We start from the raw sequence: 13,570 nt of genomic DNA, 5'->3' as shown, positions 1-13,570 counted from the left end.
TTTTTTACTGAACAGTGCACGAACAACATTCCAATATCTCCTAACGACTGGTAAAAAAAATATATATACTGCAGCCTACCAGGAAAAGTTATTGATCGCCTTCTTCATCTTCCTCCTGCGCACTAAAACCATCAAAGTCCTCTTCTTCAGTGTCCGAATTGAATAAAACCTCAGGATCTCGTCACTCACTTCAGTCTCTTCGTTGGCGCTGTCACTTGAGCGCACGCGGTCCTCTTCATCATGCAGCAGTCCAGCCTTTCAAAACCGGCTGGTGATGGCGGATGTTGTGATACGGCTCCACACATTTAGGATCCACTGGCAGACTTGAGTTAAAGATGCTCTTTGCATGCGTCCTGTTTTGGTAAAGGATTTCTCGCCGCTCGTCATCCAAGCCTCCCACTCAACGCGCAGCGCCACTTTAAATGCCCGGTTCACGCTGATGTCCAGTGGCTGCAAATACTTCGTGGTGCCCCCAGGAATCACAGCTGGAATTGAGTTTGTACTCTTGATGGCAGCTTTCACTGAACTTTCATTGTCAGCCGCTTAAAAAATCACCATCGGTGGAAGCTTTAGTCCGGATGCTGTGCAGCTCAGAACACAAGTAAAATGCGTTCTCTCATGGCCACTTGTTTTCAGTGTGATGGACGAGTCACATTTTTTATTAACAGTCCGAGTGAGAGGCAGGTCAAACGTCAAAGGTACTTCATCCATATTTATGATATCATCTGGCCCGATGGAATTCTCCGCTATCTTTGTTTGAGTGAATGTGCAGAAGTTAGCAAGCTTTTCCTTGTGGTCAGGAGGGAGCTGCTGACACAGAGTCGTGCGTACCCTGACGGACAGGCCTTTTCGTCTCATAAATCTAAAACATCACGATGGCCCACCTCTAAAATCTTCGATTTTCATTTTGGTGGCGATTGCTTTAGCCTTCAGTCTGATCTGCACGGTGGAAACACCGTGGCCGCCTGCTCTCTGTGTGTTAACCCAGTCTTCAAGAAAGTTTTCAAGTTCGGGCCATCTGTTATGATTACCTCTGAAAGCTTTTGTCGTCTTTTTGCATTGACTCAGTTCTTCACGCTGGCGTCTCCACCGTCTCAACATCGATTCATTTATGCCAAGATTATGTGCAGCAGCTCGATTTCCTTCTTCAACCGCCAGATTGATTGCCTTTATGCTTTTCTTCGAGTGTTTTCCATGTTGATGAGGGTGAGTACAAATGACTGATTTACAATAATTTAATTGTGAAAGTACGTTTGATTTATCGTACAATTTCATTGGACCTCTGTGAACTACTCATCAATTTTATTGGTCTACTGTTACGAGGCAAAATGTTTTTGGTGGCATGAAAAAAGAACATGCATTAGCCGCACCGTAGTATAGGCCGCAGTGTTCAAAGCGTGGGGAAAAAAGTAGCGGCTTATAGTCCTGAATTTACGGTACTCCCGCTGCCTCACGGTCTGACTTACACGCGCTTGCGCAGTCGTGCCCCCGTTAAACTGCCGAAGAAAATCAGTACATTACCTCAAATTTCAAAGTAAGTTTATTATCAAGGTACATATATGTCACTATATACTACTCTGAGATTTATTTTCTTGGGGGTGTTCACAGTAGGTACAAAGACAAGCAATAGAATAAACGAACAACTATACACAAAGCCAAATCTGTGCAAACTTCTAAGAAAATAGAGGCACTGCCATGCATTCTTTGTAGTGGCATTTACATGCAGGTCCCAGGACAGATCCTTTGAAATGATAATGCCAAGGAATTTAAAATTATGAATCCTCTGAGATCTGGCTCATGGACCTTTGGGTTTCCTCCTCCTGTAGTCAATAATTTTCTCTTTGGTTTAGCTGATGTTGTGTTAGAGATTGTTGTTGTTGCATCATTCAACTAGATTTTCTATCTCCCTCCAATATGCTGACTCATCACTACCTTTGACTCAGCCAATAAACATCAGCAAATGTAAATATGGCATTGAAGCTGTACTTAGCCTCACAGTTATAAGTATAAAGCAAGTAGAGCAGGGAGCTAAACACACAGCCTTGTGGTGCACCTTGTTGATTGCGATTGTGGTATAGATGTTTGGGCCAATCCGAACTGACTGAGTCTGCAAGAGAGGAAATCGAGGATCCAGTTGCACAAGGAGGTATTGATGTCTCGGTTTTGGAGCTTACTAATTAGTTTTGATGGGATAATAGTGTTGAATGCAGAGCTACAGTCAATGAAGAACTTGCTTATGTATGCATGTTTGCTGTTCAGATGTTCCAGCTCACTAGAAGCTCAGATGGACCTGAGCTCCTAGTGAACAGTGACAGTAGATGGTGGTGACTAAATTAAAACAGAAAGTTCTGAAAACCCTCAGTAGACAGATATACAAATAGAGCTCCAATGAACTGTGAGGCAGACAAGAAGTCTTCAGGGCATTTAGACAGTGTAGTAAATAGATGACAGGAGTATGCTGCGATACAGGTTTCCCCGCTATCCGAACGTAGAGCATTCCTATGAAATGGTCGGTAAGCCGGAATGTCGTAAAGTGAATAAGCAATTACCATTTATTTATATGGGAAAAATTTGTGAGCATTCCCAGACCCAAAAAATAACCTACAAAACCATGTCAAATAACACTTAAAACCTAAATAACAGTAACATATAGTAAAAGCAGGAATGATATGATAAATATACAGCCTCTATAAAGTAGAAATACGTTTCTGTAATCATCGCAGCACTGTCTAGTGTAGCGTATAATCTCACTACGTAGCGGAAGCAGTCTCTCCAGTAACCTTTACGCTATGAAGCTGCCGAATCATACCAAATAACACATAAAAATACATAGCCTATATATAGAAATAATGTATGTACAGTGTAGTTTCACTTACCAGATTCAGGAAGACAGTGAGCACACTGATGATGGTATGTTAGGCTGAGTCGTCGAAGGTTGGGGTGCTCAGCAATTTTTTCCAATAAATTATAGTTTCGTCACAGTTAAACACTTGCTTATATGAATAACCACTTTCTGTAGCACGTGTTTAAGCAATGGCAACTAGAATGCCGTTCCAGGGGAGGAGGTTGGCTGCTCGGTTCGCATGCTGCCTTTTTTCATAACAATGAAAACACCTTCTGTTAGCGAAAACAGGTAACTAATGTAGGTCTTTGGAAACAGCGAGGTGTCATAAAGCAAAAGTTCGAAAAATGGGAGCCAACTGTATATCAAGGAGTTATATTTTGGTCCAATGAAACCTGTGGGTTTCAAAAAGAGACAATATATGCTGGATTGTGCAATTTCAACACTCTACTGAAATAGGCCACATACCTTCTGAGGAAAGTTCAAACAAAACTAAGTAGTTGATTGAAACCTTGATTGATCAGAGGAAACTTGATAGGGAAATTACTCCTCTGAACAAGAACCTACAATATGAGGACACAGTTTAAAACAAAATGATGGATCACCCATTTAAGACAAGTTTTTTTTCTCTGAGTTTCTTTGGAACTCATTGAAGTGGGAGCAAAGTCATTAAACATTTTGAAGGCAGAAACAGACAGGTACTTGATTAACGAGAGGATAAAAAGTTACCATAGTAGATGGAAGTACAAAATTTTGGTTACAAATCATTTAAGTCAGAGTAACAGAGTAAAAACAGGCCCTTCAGCCTATTGTGTCCATGACAGCCATTTTGCCCAACTACAATATATCTATTTATTCACATTCAGGCCATATCCTTCCATGCCTTATCTATTCATGTGCTTTTTTAAACATGTCTAAAATATAATGATTACATCCAATTCCACCAGTTCCTCTGGTAGCATGTTCGAGATATCAATTGTACTCTAGAGAAAGCCTTTCCTCTTTAAAATTCTACACTCTCACCTTAAACCAATATACCCGCTTCTTTTGATACAGTTATTATGGGAAAAATACAGTGGGCTCTGGTTAATTGGGCCATTGGTTAACTGGGGCCGCCACTTATTTGGGACAACTCCTAAAAATACAAAAATAATCGAGAAAATAGCCAGGATTTCTTTATTTGGGACACTGCCACTTAATTGGGGCAGGGGACTGGTGTCAAAAAGTTTCTAACTAGCATCAGATACATGAACTTGTGTGGCTTTCAGACACTACACCATGCTTAGAGCGAACAGTATTTAAATACTGTCAGTTGAGTGTGCTTCTGCTCAAAAAGCAGTGATCTTTGTTACTGAAAGGGTGATGAGAAATAAGCAGTAAGACAATTCAGGACTGATTTTCTCACTGTGGTTTCAAGCATTCAGTCTTGGAGATGCCAGAAACAGCTGGGATTGGAAATTAAATGAATTCAGTACTTGAACAAGTTAGGTACTACAAAGACTTAAGGTATCAACAATCTTCTTGAATGTTACAATGAAAATTAAGGATTTGGAAAATGCAATCATCGAAAGCATTGTGTGAAGGCAATCCATTATCTGCAGTGAGCATCTGCACTAACTTTGTTCATTTACGATCAATCGAAAGAACATGGCAGCATGTTGGTTGTCCATTGTATCCAACAATGACAGTGAAACCTGCGCAGAAGAGTTTTTAAAGTGGAAAGCCACTGCACTTAAGACAGTTCCTCTCTCTCTCGATCTTGGAAGTCCGAGTCCGGTCATATGAATAGTTGCCACAAACTGGGTCTTCCTTGGTTGCAATGGATAACCATGCCTCCTTCTGTGCCTTAACATGCCCCTTGCTCTCCACGAAGCATTGCAAAACCACCTTCTTGGCCGTGGATCTCACTGTTGATCTCATCTGCCCAGTCTGCCAGAGCTAAGATGGGCATGAGGCCCAATGACTATCATCACCTGGTTTAGTATGCCTGTCAAAGTGGTTTACCGTGGTGTGGCTCTGTTGCATGCCAACAGATACTTGGGAGCTACTTGGGAGCTGAACATCTGGTGGGGACCAAGGATGAGTGAGCTATCCTAGAATGGGCACAACAAGCCCCTTTACCAGAGGTGCTGCACCTCCCTGGGCACCCTATACGTGGCAGTGTATTCTGGATAAATTCTTCCATCAATAACTGTTTGGAACTAACAGTTTTATAATACTGTAGTAGCAAAGATATTATTTAATTTGTTCAGTATTTCATTTAAATATATTTTTTACTGTTAAATGGTAGTTTATCCTTAATACCTTTTTAACTATTTCCATGGAACATTGGGTAATTGGGGCAACCGTTTAATTGGGCCATAATGTACTGGTCCTAATTTATCTCAATTAATCAGAATCCTCTGTATTCTGGTTACCTATATTATCCATCATCTTATAATTACATATCCCTCTATTAGGCCACCCTTCAACATCTTTCACTCCAAAGTAAATAATCTTTCCTTAAGTGAAGCCATCTACCAAGGTTATGCACTTTCTCCATGCAACCACATTCTTCCTACAGTATGGTAACCAGGTCTGTTCACAATACTCACATGTGACCTAACACATGTTCTTTAATATGTATTGCTTATTTATTATTATTACTCTGGCCCTTTTTCTTTCTTTTTGTATTTGCACAGTTTGTTGTCTTTTGCACACTGGTTGTCCATCCTGTTGGTGCAGTCTTTCATTGATCCTATTTTGTTTTTTGGATTTATTGAGTATGCCTGCAAGAAAATGAATCTTAGGACTGTATAAGGATACAGATAAGTACTTTGATAATAAATTTACTTTGAACTCTGAAAGTTGCAACACAACATCCAAACTTTTATATTCCATGCCGCGACCTATGAAGACCAGCCACTTGTCAAGGAACTGTAGACTTAAACCCCAAGGTCTCTCTTGTGATCAACATTCCTCAGTGCCTTATCATCCATCTACTGAATGTCTTACTCCTATTTGTCTTCCCAAAATGCATCATCCCATTTTTCAGGATTAAATTCCATCTGCCAACACTCTACCCAACCTTCCATCTGATTCTATTTCCTGCTGCATTGTTTGATAGCCTTGCTAACATAGAACAATACAGCATAACAGGCCCTTCAGACCAATGTTTGTGCCAACCATGATGCCAATTTAAACTATGTTCATATCCCTTTATTCCTTGTCTGTTAACGTACCGGTCTAAATGCCTCTAAAATGCAACTGTCAAGCCTGCTTCCACCACTTCTCCTGGCAGTGTGATCCAAACACCCAGCACTCTCTATGTAACAAACTCATCCCACACATCTTCAATTGCTCTAACTCAGAGCCTTGGTCTATATCCTGAAAAGGGAATAACCACCAGTCAGCTATCTCAATGAGCAGCATGATTAAGAATGACACAGCATTTATGACATGGGCAACAACCTGCCCATGATGTCCCTATCCATTGAGAAAGAGCAGCCAAGCCTAATCCCACCACTCCACATCCAGCAGTCAAAGGCTTCTACATTATATCACAGCTGCTGCCTCACACTGTGAGAAACCCAGACTGGATCCTGATCTCTGACACTGTGTGGAATTTGCAAGTTCTCCCTGTGACTATGCGGGTTTCTTCTCCTTTACCAATGATAAGTTATAACTGCCTGCTATAAATTGCCCTCGTGAGAGGGTGGGAGGTGAAATTCGTGGGGCAGGCAAGGTTGATGAGACTGTAGGAAGACAATTAAATAGGATGAATGTATGATTAGAGTAAAAGGGTGTTTGATGGCTGACGAACCTGTTTTTATTCCATATCTTTCGTTACCCCACATCAACCATGTGTCATTGCACAAGGTTTAAGATGAGAGGGAAAGATTTAACTTGGACCTGCGGCACAACTTCTTCACACAGAGGGTGGTGGGTAAAAGGAACAAACTGCCAGAGAAAGTGGTAAAGCCAAGTAAAATAACAACATTCAAAAGATATTTGTACACATGTATGGATAGGAAAGGTTTGGAGAGATACAGGCCAAATGCAAGAAAATGGTGTTAGCTCAGGAAGCCACCTTGGTTGGCAGGGACAAAAGGCTTGTTTCCACACTGTATTACTCTGTTGTCTTACTACTACCTATGGGAGCTTATTGCATGCACATTATAAGGCCATTCGGGCCATCATACCTATGCTTGGACTCCAATTAGTCCCAGTACACTAAGTTCTCCCTGTTCAAGCGTTCAATTATCCTGTTATCATCGTCCATTTTGGTTCATATTTGATTTACTCAGAATTGAGCAAAAGGAGACTGTATAAGAGGCAAAGAAATAAAATTGAAATAACACTGGACAAGGCAGCAGGAACTGTTATGAGAGCCACAAGAGGGCAGTAGTGTCCCTGACAACCTAGGGAAGTGCATGGATACTGCAGTGAGCAGAATTATCAGTCAAACCCCAGATCTTGCAGTTAACAACAGCTTGTATTTATATAGGCCAAGAAATTCAGAGCGATATCATTGTCTTTCAATGCTATGTAAATGATGATTAATTTTCCTCACTGTGGAGGTCAATTACTCTGGTTTCCAAATCAAATAACCACATTCCAGATATTCACCTGGATGTCTGCACAGATCATGCATCCTCTGCAATAGATATGCCCAGTTTCACTCAGTTGAAGCATCAAAAGGGCTAGCAAATATGTCAGCAGAATTCCCATCAACTACAACCCCAGAGCACCACCAATCAGGATCAGCAAGCTGATACCAAATCACACCATAAATTGTGGAAATATACTCTACTTCTACGCAAGTTAATTATTGCAATGATTGGTCAAAGATGATCTGACAGCTAAGCTATTTCAGCACCTACACATAACCAGCTAAAGATTCCAGATTCAGTAGAACAACAAAATTTCTAATACCTGAAGACAGAATTTTTGGATTTACTCTACATTCATAGCAGTGATCACCAGATAAAGGAACCAAGGGATACAAGCTATCATGTAGCAGTTTGTACAAAACATTGGTCAGGTGATACATGGAGTATTCTGTCAAGCTCTGGTCACCATATTACAGAAAAGATGTGGCAGCAGTAGAAAGAGTGATAATGAGATTCACCAGGATGTTTCCAGCAATGGAGGGCTCCAACAGCGAGATATTGGACAGGCTTGGTTTATTCTCACTGGAACAGAGGAGGCCAAGCTTTATACACTCAGGAGGGACGTGAATAGGGTAACTTTTTTTTCTAGGCAAAGGTAAAGAGGCATTGGTGACAGAGGACAAATCTAAAGGAAATCTGAGATATGTGGAATGAACTTCCAGAGGTGGTGGCAGATAGAATAACAAGGTACTTGGATTGGAGAGGAGAAAAGGGATACAGGTGTACTGTGGGCAAATAGAATTGGTGTAGATGGGCCAACAGATCTGAATGAGGTGAGCCAAGGGGTCTGTTTCTGTGCTGAACAACCCTGAGACTCATCACAAAGCAGGGCATGAACAGCCTCCCCCTGCTTTGAATGTTCATTTCTTGTTACTGAAATACCAAAGGAAGACCAGTACAGATACATACAGGATACAAAATAATATTTTAAAAGATCTGAAATATAATTTTACATTAATAAAGTAGTCACAGAGGTTTAACACTATAAAACAGGACTAGTTCAGGTAGGTATCTTAGCCAGCATGAACAAGTTAGGCCAAAGGGCCTGTTATCATACTGTTTAATTCTATGACAAATAAGAGAAATAAAAACTTCTGGAATCATAAAAATTTGAGTCACAAGGGTTCTTTGAAACTCTTTTGAGAACTAAAGGGGCAATATCACCTTTTGCATCTCTAATTATTTTATGATCCTCTCAGCTAGTTGGTCCCACTCCAACAGGCAAACAGAGCAACAACATCAATAAATCTGTGAACAGAAACGTTCTGTGCCTCACTGCCACCTAATTAGAAATCCATGTCTCTCACTCATACTGAGATTAACTCATTTCATTTTGAATGAAATAGAGCTCTATCAGACTCAGCATTATATACCTGGACTGATGAGATCATAATGCTCTCAGAAACAGTCAGATAATTTACTACACCTTTAGTTCTAGAATAAAGATATACTCTTCCATCCCACTAATACCTTGCTTTAAGAACATGAGCTCATTCAGAACTCCTAGTCAATGAATGTGCTTAAATGGCAGTAGATAGATTCTGCAACAAAGTATGACAGATTACAAAATAAACTGCTGGGGAATTCAGTGCACCAGGTAGTATCAGTGGAAGGAAAAGCATAGTTAACATTTCAGATCAAAACCCTGCATCTGAACTGAGAGTACAGCAGAGAGATAGTATAAGAGCTGAAAGAGGGCAGTAGTGCAAGAACTGTCAAGCAATGGGTGGATACAGGTGAGGAGGGTTTGAATGGAAGATGTCAGGTGTGGGAGGGAAGGGTGAAATTTCGACAGACGTTGGGAGGTAGGTGATAAGTGGAGACACCAAGGTCTGCATATTATGGAATATGATCAGAAAGGAAGGTGACAAGTAAAACCAAGTAAAACAAGTAAGAGAGGGATGAAAAACAGATTGGACATCAATGGTGGAAGTGTGTAGGTGATGGGCATATGGTGGGGGAGGAGACAGACAGACATACTTTATTAATCCCGAGGGAAATTGGGTTTTGTTACCGGGGTGGAGGAGATTAACCTGGGTGATTAACCCTATTTACCAGGTAAGTCGAAGAACAGACTATAAGCTTGAATAACCGAAGAAGTAGATCATTTGTCGTCTCCTTCCTGCCCCCACCAATGCCAGCTCCTCTCTTCCATTCGATCATAGCTGATCTTTATCCTGCACTAACCTTGTATCCCCTGATTTTATGAATATAAACCTATCTCTGTCTTCAACATGGTGACACAGCTCTCCTAGCCAGGTGAAGCGGATCAAGGGATTCAATTTAAGAGTGAGAAATTGTATTGAAATTTGTCAGCATGGCAGGAAGCAAAGGCTAACTGTAGACTTTGTGCACCCAGAAGTGAATGACCACTGGAATTCAGTGTGCAATCTTTGCTTTCTGAATATATCTTTTGATTTAGACTTAAATGTAAGGTGCAAGTTAAAACTGCTCATAAATGATACAAAAATCGGCTGTGTACAGTCGGCCCTCGGTATCCGTGGAATGGGATCAAAAAATGGAAGTTCTCTCTCTTTCTTCTTATTCCCTAGACAACAGTGTAACAACTATTTACATAGCATTTCCACTGTACAAGTTTCCCCGCCTTCCGAAAGTAAAGTGAAGAAGCAATTACCATTAATTTATATGGGAAAAATTTTGGAACGTTCCCAGACCGAGAAAATAACCTACCAAATCAAACCAAATAACACTAAGCCTAAAATAACACTAACATATAGTAAAAGCAGGAATGATATGATAAATACACAGCCTATATAAAGTAGAAATAATATATGTACAGTGTAGTTTCACTTACCAGAATCGAGAAGATAGCAAGCACACTGGAAAGTTCACTCATTTTTCTATCATAGTTCTTTGTAAGCACTCAAAACATCCTGCAAATCGGCCCTGAACCTACCTGACCTTTCAAAATTAAAGTCATACTTTACTGCAATCATTGCAGCACTGCCAATTGTAGCAAAAATCTCATTTCATTTCATTTTTCAATCTTTTTTATTGATTTCCAAATAAAGAATATACAGTAGCGAAAATCTCACGCAGTTCAAAGCTATGGCGGCTTGATGCTGAGATTCTGAGTGTTTGTTTTGCTGAGAACAAAACAAACGCTGAACACTATTTTCGCTTTTCACCACTCTCGCTGCTCAGGGTGCGCACTGCCTCTATAACGGCTCGCTGCAAAACAAATGCTGAACGCTATTTTTGCTTTTCGCCACTCACTGCTCAGAGTTCACGGAAGAGCTACAATGGGTGCGTCTGTACTGAACATGTAGTCATTTTTTTCATCATTATTCCCTAAACAATACAGTATAACAACTATTTACATAGCATTTATATTGTATTAGGCATTACAAGTAACCTGGATTGATTTAAAGTAAACGGGAGGATGTGCGTAGGTTATATGCAAATACTACGCCATTTTATGTACAGGACTTGAGCATCATGGAATTTGGTATCCACGGGGGTTCCAGAGCCAAACCCCCGCGAATACGGAGGGCCAACTGTACTTGACAATAGGAAGAAAACTTTAGATTGGGAAGTTAGAAGTATGGATTGGGGTGAAAACATGACATATGGAATTGAGGGCACAGCAATATGTAATCACACTTTTTGAGGGAGATGGAACAAGGTTAGGGAATGTAATGGAAATGAAAAGATAGCTTAATCCCTTTGAAAGAGGGAAGGAGCAGAAATGGGGCAAACCACAAAAAATCTGCAGATGCTGGAAATCCTGAGAAAGTCAGCAGGCCTGGCAGTACCTGTAGAAAAGAATAAACAGTCAATGTTTCAGGCCTGGAAAGGAGTCAGACTAAGAAAGTGGGAGGAGGGGAGGAAGTAGTACAAGGTGGTCAGTAACAGGTGAAACTGTGGGGGGGGGGGGGTTTGAAGTTAAAAGCTAGGAAGTTGATTGGTGAAAAAGATAAAGGGCTGGAGAAGGGGGAATCTGATAGGAGAGGACAGAAGAAAGGGAAGCGAGAGGAGCACCAGAAGGGGGTGATGGGCAGGTAAAGGAAATATGGTGAGAGTGGGAAACAGTAACAGGGGGGGGGGAATTATCATAAGTTTAAATATTGATGTTCATGCCATCGGGTTGGAGGCTACCCAGGTGTTATATAAGGTGTTGTTCCTCCAAACTGTGTGTGGCTTCATTGAGACAGTAGAGGAGGCCATGGACTGACATTCAGATTGGGAATGGGAAGTAGAATTATAATGGGTGGTCAGTGGGAGATCCCCCTTTTCGTGGCACGCAGAGCGTAGTTGCTTTTTGAAGCAATCTCGCAATCTACACCAGGTCTCACCAATATGGCCAAGTGGTTAAAGCGTTGGGTCTTGTGATCCGAAGGTTGCTAGTTCGAGCCTCAGCTAAGGCAGCGTGTTGTGTCCTTGAGCAAGGCACTTAACCACACATTGCTCTGTGACAACACTGGTGCCAAGCTGTATCGGCCCTTGCCCTTCCCTTGGACAACATCAGTGGCATGAAGAGGGGAGACTTGCAGCATGGACAAATGTTGGTCTCCCATACAACCCTGCCCAGGCTTGCGCCCTGGAAACTTTCCAAGGCGCAAATCCATGGTTTTGTGAGACTAACGGATGGCTAATATACAGGAGCCACTGGGAGCACCAAATACAGTAGATGACCCTAACAGACTCACAGGTGAAGTATCACCTCATGTGGAAGGACTGTTTGGGGCCCTGAATGGTAGTGAGGGAGGATGTGTAGTGGCAGGTGTGGCATCTGTACCACTTGCAAGGGTAAGTACCAGGAGGGAGATCAGTGGTGAGGGATAAATGGACAAGGAAGTCACTAAGGGAACAATCACTGCGGAAAGTGTACAGTGGGGAGAGCTGTGGGATGGGGAGGGGGAGAAAGATGTATTTGGTGGTGGGATCTGTTGGATATGGTGGAAGTTATAGAGAATTACGTGCTGGGCTCAGAGGTTAGTGGGGTGGTGGTGACAACAAGAGGAAACTGATCCCTAGTGTGGTGGCGGGAGGATGGGGTGAAGGCAAATGTGCACAAAATGGAAGAGATGCAGGTGAAGGCAGTGTTGATAATGGAGGAAGGGAAGCCTCTTTCTTTGAAGGAGGAGGACATCTCATTAGTTCTGGAATGAAAAGCCTCATCCTGAGAGCAGATGCAGTGGAGACTGAAGAACTGAGAGAAGGGAATGGCATGTTTGCAAGTGACAGGGTGGGAAGAGATATAGTCCAGACAGCTGTGAGAGCCAGTTGGTTTATAAAAGATATCAGTAGATAGACTGCGTCCAGAGATGGAGACAGAGAGATTGCTTAAGGAGAGTGAGGTTTCAGAAAAGTACCAAGTAAACTTGAGGACAAGGTGGAAGTTGGAGGCAAAGCTGATGAAATTGACAAGCTCAGTGTGGGTACAGAAAGCAGCACCAATTCAGACATCAATCATACAAAGAGTTGGGGAGTGATGCCAATGTAGGCTTGGAACACAGATTGTTCTACATAGCTGACAAAAAGGCAGGCATGACTGGGACCCATGCGAGCGCTCATGGTTTGGGAGTGGGAGTAGCCGAAGGAGACACTGTTGAGGGTGCAGACCAGTTCTGCCAGGCAGAGAAGAGTGGTGGTGGAGGAGAACTGGTTGGGTCTGTTGTCCAGTAAGAAGCAGAGAGGTTTAAGGCACTCCTGATGGGGATGGATGTGTATAGGGACTGGACATCCATAGTGAAAATGAGACAATCAAGACTAGGAAACTTAAAATAAAAGAAAAGATAGTGTGTGAAGTGTCAAAGACCTACATAGGTAGGAAGGGACCAAACCAGGTGGGTATAAAACAGAGTCAACGTATGCAGATACAAGTTCAGTGGGGCAGGAGCAGGCTGAAACAATGGGTCTATTTGGACAGTCAGGTTTGTGTGTCTTAGGTAGGAGGTAGAAATGGGAGGTGCAGGGTAAGGGAACTATGAGGTTAGTGGCAATGGATCTGGTCAGAATTTTAAAAGAGAAAAATATAACCCTCTCACCACACTCGTATATAAACTCTGCTAACAGCCATGCAACTCAGTAGTGAGGAGGCCACCTTTCATAA

At 41.8% G+C, this 13,570-nt stretch overlaps 1 protein-coding gene across 1 annotated transcript in view; it reads right to left on the bottom strand.

Moving 5' to 3' along the window:
- The window catches only part of LOC132398629 (arf-GAP with GTPase, ANK repeat and PH domain-containing protein 3-like), a 501,357-nt gene that overhangs the window by 287,836 nt on the left and 199,951 nt on the right, over positions 1–13,570 (bottom strand). The window lies entirely within an intron of this gene.

Source organism: Hypanus sabinus, chromosome 1 (assembly GCF_030144855.1).
Source record: "Hypanus sabinus isolate sHypSab1 chromosome 1, sHypSab1.hap1, whole genome shotgun sequence".
NCBI classification, from domain to species: Eukaryota; Metazoa; Chordata; class Chondrichthyes; order Myliobatiformes; family Dasyatidae; genus Hypanus; species Hypanus sabinus.
The sequence above is the reverse complement of the archived record's forward strand: the minus strand, read 5'-3'. Positions and strand labels throughout refer to the sequence as shown.